The 6,000-nt window shown below is 43.2% G+C and overlaps 1 protein-coding gene across 9 annotated transcripts in view; it reads right to left on the bottom strand.

Moving 5' to 3' along the window:
* SRGAP2 (SLIT-ROBO Rho GTPase activating protein 2) overlaps positions 1-6,000 on the bottom strand; it is a 242,007-nt gene that overhangs the window by 69,688 nt on the left and 166,319 nt on the right. The gene's annotated exons all lie outside the window — the stretch shown is intronic.

A 6,000-nucleotide genomic window follows, 5' to 3' on the forward strand; every position in this document is an offset into this window, starting at 1 on the left:
AAGCAGTATTTGAACTGAGCCGACATGTCTTATTATTAAAATGATTTTACGTCTTCCACCCGTGATCATTTACTTCTATTTATTAACATTTATAAGCATTTCTATTTTATAATGTCCAAGTAATTTCCATCAGTTAGTCATCTCACAAGACTAAGATGGGAAACACCACCACTCAGACCCCAGGAGCAAAGCCTTCCCGGGCTGTTTGGGACCCTGAAGAGGGCAGCACAGCCTGTAGAGTAGCCTATACTTTGGGGACTTTCATATAAAATGGGGAAGAGGAAGAGCTCCAAACCCGCTTTCTACTGGCCTCACATCCTAGGGATCTGTCTGTCAGCTTTATCCAAATCAAACAGCCTCTCTCACAGCAGCAGCAAGAACAAGGGCAGCTACCATTTACTGAGCACTTAGTATGTTCCTGGCTGTGTGCCAAGTGCTACACACACATTTTCTTATTTCATTCTTGTAGCAATCCTGTGATCTAGACAACAACCCCATGAAGACGGTAAACCTGCAGACAATTTCAGGTAAGAGCCTAAGAAGGAACAAAATCCACATCAAATGAAACTGGAGTTGCCACAGGAAGGAAGCAGTATCAAACGAGAGGACGCAATTTTCAAATTTTCCTTCAAAGCAACTGTCTGGGAGTCTAGTCCCTTTTCCTAATGAGGAGGCTGGAAAGCCTGGAACCTACATTCATTTCCTCCCAAACATACTACTTCCAGCCACCAGGTGCCTGCTCCTTCCTGCTGGAGCTCTCTGTTTCCACACAGAGGAGGAAAGAGTAAAGAATACTGGGACACTGACAAAATCAAAGTACTTTAGACTTTAAATAATGTCTCATTTTCGATGCAGAATGTTTTAAATCAGCTTCACCTTATTCTGAACCTGACATTTCCCATAAGTATAAGACCTACTCTGTATATTCTGTACACAGGAGAAGCAATATTTAACAACTGACAGCATTAAAAATCTTCCTAAGTAATTCAGTCTTTCCAGATTGACTAAAAAGCAAGAAAGACGCATCTGTTATCCTGGCAGAAGAAGGGCAGATAGGAGGCTCCTTTTTCTCTTTTGACCTGAATGTGACCAAGGGATTCAAAAGTTTGAGTGAACAGTTATAAAAGTGAATTGATTTTAAGAAAGTGATTTTTTATTCCATGAAGATGCATAATAAATAAAGAACTATGAATAATAAATAAAACACTATGAATGAACATGAGAGACAAAAAAAAGGGGTAAAGGAATAGTGTCAACAGGACAATAAATGAAGTAATAAAAATCAACAATTTATATTACTCCTTTAAAGAACTCCCCTAAAGAACTTAAAGAACTTGCTTTAAAAGAGTAAAACACTACCTCATCTAAGAAACTATAAATTCCTAAGGGTAAGCACCACTTCTTTTGTGTTTTCCTTTCTGCATCACAGTTAAGAAACATATACACAGTGGTAGTTTTATAATAAATGTGGTTGCCCAAATGACTTAATGACACTGAATCTCTCCTCTTTGCAAATATAGAAGTATAACTAGTGTCTTTCAACTCAAGGGAAAACTAGGTATCCTGAGGCTGAAGCCTGAGTAATTGATGCCAAAACAAGTGGAGAAATAGGGAAGTCAACATAGGAGTTGGAGAAATATATATAGTGAGGCAAAACTAACTAGGGGAAAAACTCAGAAGTCTAAATTTGCAGTTCTACAAAGGAATTCACTCTACTTTGAAAAACTAAATATTGAATTCATGCCTTTAGCTCTGCTCCTTCCCCAAGCCACACTAGAATAATAGAAAAGAGTTTTTCTATTATTATTTTTTAGGTATAAACTAAGAAAAACAAAAAGAATGAAAGCAGAAGATGAAAAGGGGAGAGGCAAGTAGTAACTGACCTACTGAATCCTAAACCAAAAGTAGGGAGAGGCAAGAAGCAACCAGTAAATCACAGAAGCCCTGAGAGGAGTCAGTGGCAGTGGGATGAAGGTGGAGCTAAAAACAAGAGAAACTATTGAGCACCTGAGAACAGTTAGACTTCCAGACCCCATCCCCTCCCCCTCTGTGGTGGAAGACTAGAGGTTTATTTTCTATGGCTTGGGGACACCAGGCTCAGCTGAGGATAGGGGTACTGAACTTAAAACAGGAAAATTCTACACTGAATGTTGAGATGGCCAGGCCTCTTCATGACTCAGCCCCCAGACATAGGCAGGAGATCAGAAGAGCCTTATCTGAGGAATTTGCCCATCTGACATAAAAGATCTACAAATACTGATATCAGGGCTTCCCCATGGACACAGTCCAGTCAGATCACCCTACAGTAAAGACCACAGTTGACACAGAACTTCCAAGCAGATTTTTAATGTCTCACTTTAAAATATGAGCAGGCAGCAAAAATTACCAAACATTTAAGGAAAATATCTAATGTGAAAGACTAAGACCAAAGCAAACAATTGAGAGTTAACAGAAAGTACACAGTAAGAAGAAAACTTCAAAAATAATCCATCAGTAATATCCCCAGAGAGATCAATGAGAAATGAAAAGACATTGCATCATGAAACAAGAGCAGGATGCAGCAAAAAAGGAATATTTAGAGAACAATAAAAGAGCTCTTGGCGATTAAGACTCAATTCAAATATCTCTCCAAGGAGCCTGGCTTCATGCCCTTCTTCTGTGTAGACATGTGAAAGATTCATCACCTCGTATTTCACTTACTGCTTTGCTTTTCTGTCTCTTCTATTAAAACTAATGCCTTGAGTTCAGGGACATCTCTTACGTGTCTTTGTATCCTTAGTGCCCTTAGTGCCGAGTGCTGACGACAAACAGGCAGGCAGAGTGGGGGGACTATTAACTGACATTGTTTCAGGGGAGCAGGTGCTAAATTCCAGTCTGAAGTGGCTCTGCAGACAGCTGCTGCACCAAACCAAGGGGACATATATTCACGGGAGGACAGAAGCTTGAAACCTCTGGGGCAACAACAGCTCCAGTGTCCCAACACCTTTTCTTTCTTTCTCAATTCTAGGGCTTCCTTGGCTCTTCCTACTCAGCCAGTCCACGTGGCTCAGTGCCCCCACCTTCAGTCCTTTCTATGGGACCTTGCTGGGCTTTTCCAGATACAGCCTCTGAGTATAACTGAGGCAGAGAATTCTGGAGTTCTTTGGGAAGTAGTGTGCTCTGACTTCAAAAGCATTCCTGATTCATCAGTCAGAAAATGAAAACCACTTATGCCATGGCCTGTAAACTAGCCAGCCCATTAGGGGGTAAAAAGCACGTGGAGGAGAATGCTCACTGGGATTGCTCTCTAGGAGCAGCTGTGGCAAGCGGCCCCTGGCACAGAGTGCCGAGTCAGGAAAATCAAAGGCCTTTCAGGCAGATAAAAGGAAGGTACAGAGAGGCAGCTGGCCCCTTATGGTGAGAGTCTGGGCCTCTCGCCCAAAGGCATCTTTATTTGGGAACACCTGGGTCCTGCCCCTTGGATCATCAAGGTTCAAAAATACCTAAATTATCAACCCGTAGGTGATCAGTCTCCCAAAAAGAGGTATTTGTGGGCATTAAGGGCAGATACAAGGTAAGAAGAGCACTGAATACGGTGGGTCTTTACATCCTTGATTTCCTTTATCCCATGCCCACGAATAACTTCTATTGCTTATAGAGGCCCTTACTGAAGATCAAATAAGGGGAAAGTTCCTTATAGGAAGTCCTCCCGGGCCTCCCTGGTGGTGCAGTGGTTAAGAATGTGCCTGCCAATGCAGGGGACACGGGTTTGAGCCCTGGTCCAGGAGGATCCCACGTGCCGCTGAGCACCTAAGCCCGTGTGCCACAACTACTGAGTCTGCACTCTAGAGCCCACGAGCCACAACTATTGAGTCCGTGCGCCACAACTACTGAAGCCCACGTGCCCTAGATCCCATGCTCTGCAACAAGAGAAGCCACCTCAGTGAGAAGCCCACGCACCGCAACGAAGAGTAGCCCCTGCTCGCTGCAACTAGAGAAAGCCCACGTGCAGCAACGAAGACCCAACGCAGCCAAAAATAAATAAATAAAATAAATTTATTTAAAAAAAAAAAAGAAAGGAAAGAAGTCCTCCCCTGTTCCCTTCTTAACTCCTCTGAGAGAGGCAGAGACACAGAGAGAGTACATACAGCAAGTATCTCCTCAAAGCTAGCATACAATAGTCCCAAGTTCCTACTTGATGAAACCACTGTCCTATATAGGGTGACCGATCACCCTGGCTTACTCAGGACTTTCCTAGGCTGAGCACTGAAAGTCTCATGTCCCAGGAAAGCCTTCAGTTCCAGGTAAAACAAGATAGTCAGTCACCCTAATGCCATGGTGCCTTTCTCAGACTAGTCCTATACTTATCTCACCCTCCAGAAGAAACAACTCATCATTCTATTCTCTGAACTTTCTAATGGCCTATAGAATCTGCAAACTCATCTGACCCTTAAATATAGTCTGATATTTCATGAAGCATGACTCCCCCAAACTCCCCACTCCCAAGGAAATAGAGACACCAGCACATGGAGTACGTGGAGAGCGGGCTCAACAGAGGTCGGGAGCATCCCCCAAGATCATATAGCTGGTGGAGACTGGGTAGAATCTGGGTTGCCTAATTCAGGAGACTCTAGTCATTAGACCAGGGTTTGTCAATCTTAGTACTATTGACATTTTAAGCCAGACAGTTCTTTGTTGTGAGGGCTGTCCTGTGCATGATAAGATTTCAGTTGCACCCTGACCTCCAGCACCCTCTGCTCCAGCTGTGACAGTTACAAACATCTGCAGACATTTCCAAGTGTCCCCCTGCATGAAAAAATCCCCCTGCTTGAGAATCACTGCACCAGACTGTTCTTCCTTCTCTGGAACTTTCCAGTGTTCTCTACTCTTTTTTCTCTTCCCATTGCCTACTAGAGGAAAATGTCAAATTTTTGTTTGGGCCTTGGATAGATTCTAAGAGTGTGTACTAATTCACCTAATGAAAGGGGACACCAAGCCCAGCCAATTCTTGGTTTGCACAGTAATGGGAAGACTTTATGCTCTGCGTGGACTATGGCCTCACGGTGGCCAGTGAAGTCCTGGGCAACTTCAGATGGCCTGAAGACTATAGCCCAAGGTGCCAGCTCGGCCCTCCTTAGAGCAGTGAGTTCCAAGGTTTTTTCGCACTCCAACACATATTATGCCTTTTCACTTATTTATTTTTTTTTAAAAAAAATCAGCATATTAGGAGACCTAGAATTCAGAGGAAAGCTAACAGATCCCTAGATGCTGCTCTTCCTCTGCTGCCTCAAATCCCACTGCAGACGTGGCACACTGGATTTATACTGGTTTGCAGTTTGCTGATAACCCACCCGACTCGTCCCCAGAAAGGGCAACAGTAGAGGCCCAAGATGCTTATGGGAAAACAAAAGGATTCATATAATGACTACATGTGTTATTTTCTATCTTAGTGAATTATTTGCCAGGAGAAAGGAGTAGTAGCTCTTCTTCGTGCCTAGAAGATGCTCTAAAAATAAATAAAGAACAGAAGTAAAGCATTTAAAAGACCAGAGGGCTCAGGAAACTCATCCAGTCTGAAAAAGGTTCACGTCAACATGCTCCTATTTTTAAACAGCCTTAACTTCATTTGAAAGAAATGAAAACTTGGGAACTGAACCAAAGGGAACCATCTATCTACTTGGCTTCAGAGCAGAAGAGTCACAGAGTAGAAATTGCAAACAAACTGAGCATCACTGGAGACAAAGCTGATGACCACCCTACCCTATTTACTTGCTTAACAGTTGCCATGACAAAGTGGCCACACCTAGGCTTTTGGATCAAGAACACGAATTCTCTGATCCCAAATGCCTGTGATACATGTCTCCACTGCCTGTCTTCCTGTAAATTTAAAAAAAGAAAGAAAGGAAGGAAGGAAGGGAGGAGGGAGGGAGGGAGAGAGAGAGAGAGACAGAGAGGGAGGGAGGGAGGGAGGGAGAGGCATACCGCATGGTGATGTAACTCTTTGAAAGCAAAGTTGTTTGT

The sequence above is a fragment of the Neophocaena asiaeorientalis genome, unplaced genomic scaffold (assembly GCF_003031525.2).
Source record: "Neophocaena asiaeorientalis asiaeorientalis breed wild unplaced genomic scaffold, Neophocaena_asiaeorientalis_V1.1 scaffold67, whole genome shotgun sequence".
NCBI lineage: Eukaryota > Metazoa > Chordata > Mammalia > Artiodactyla > Phocoenidae > Neophocaena > Neophocaena asiaeorientalis.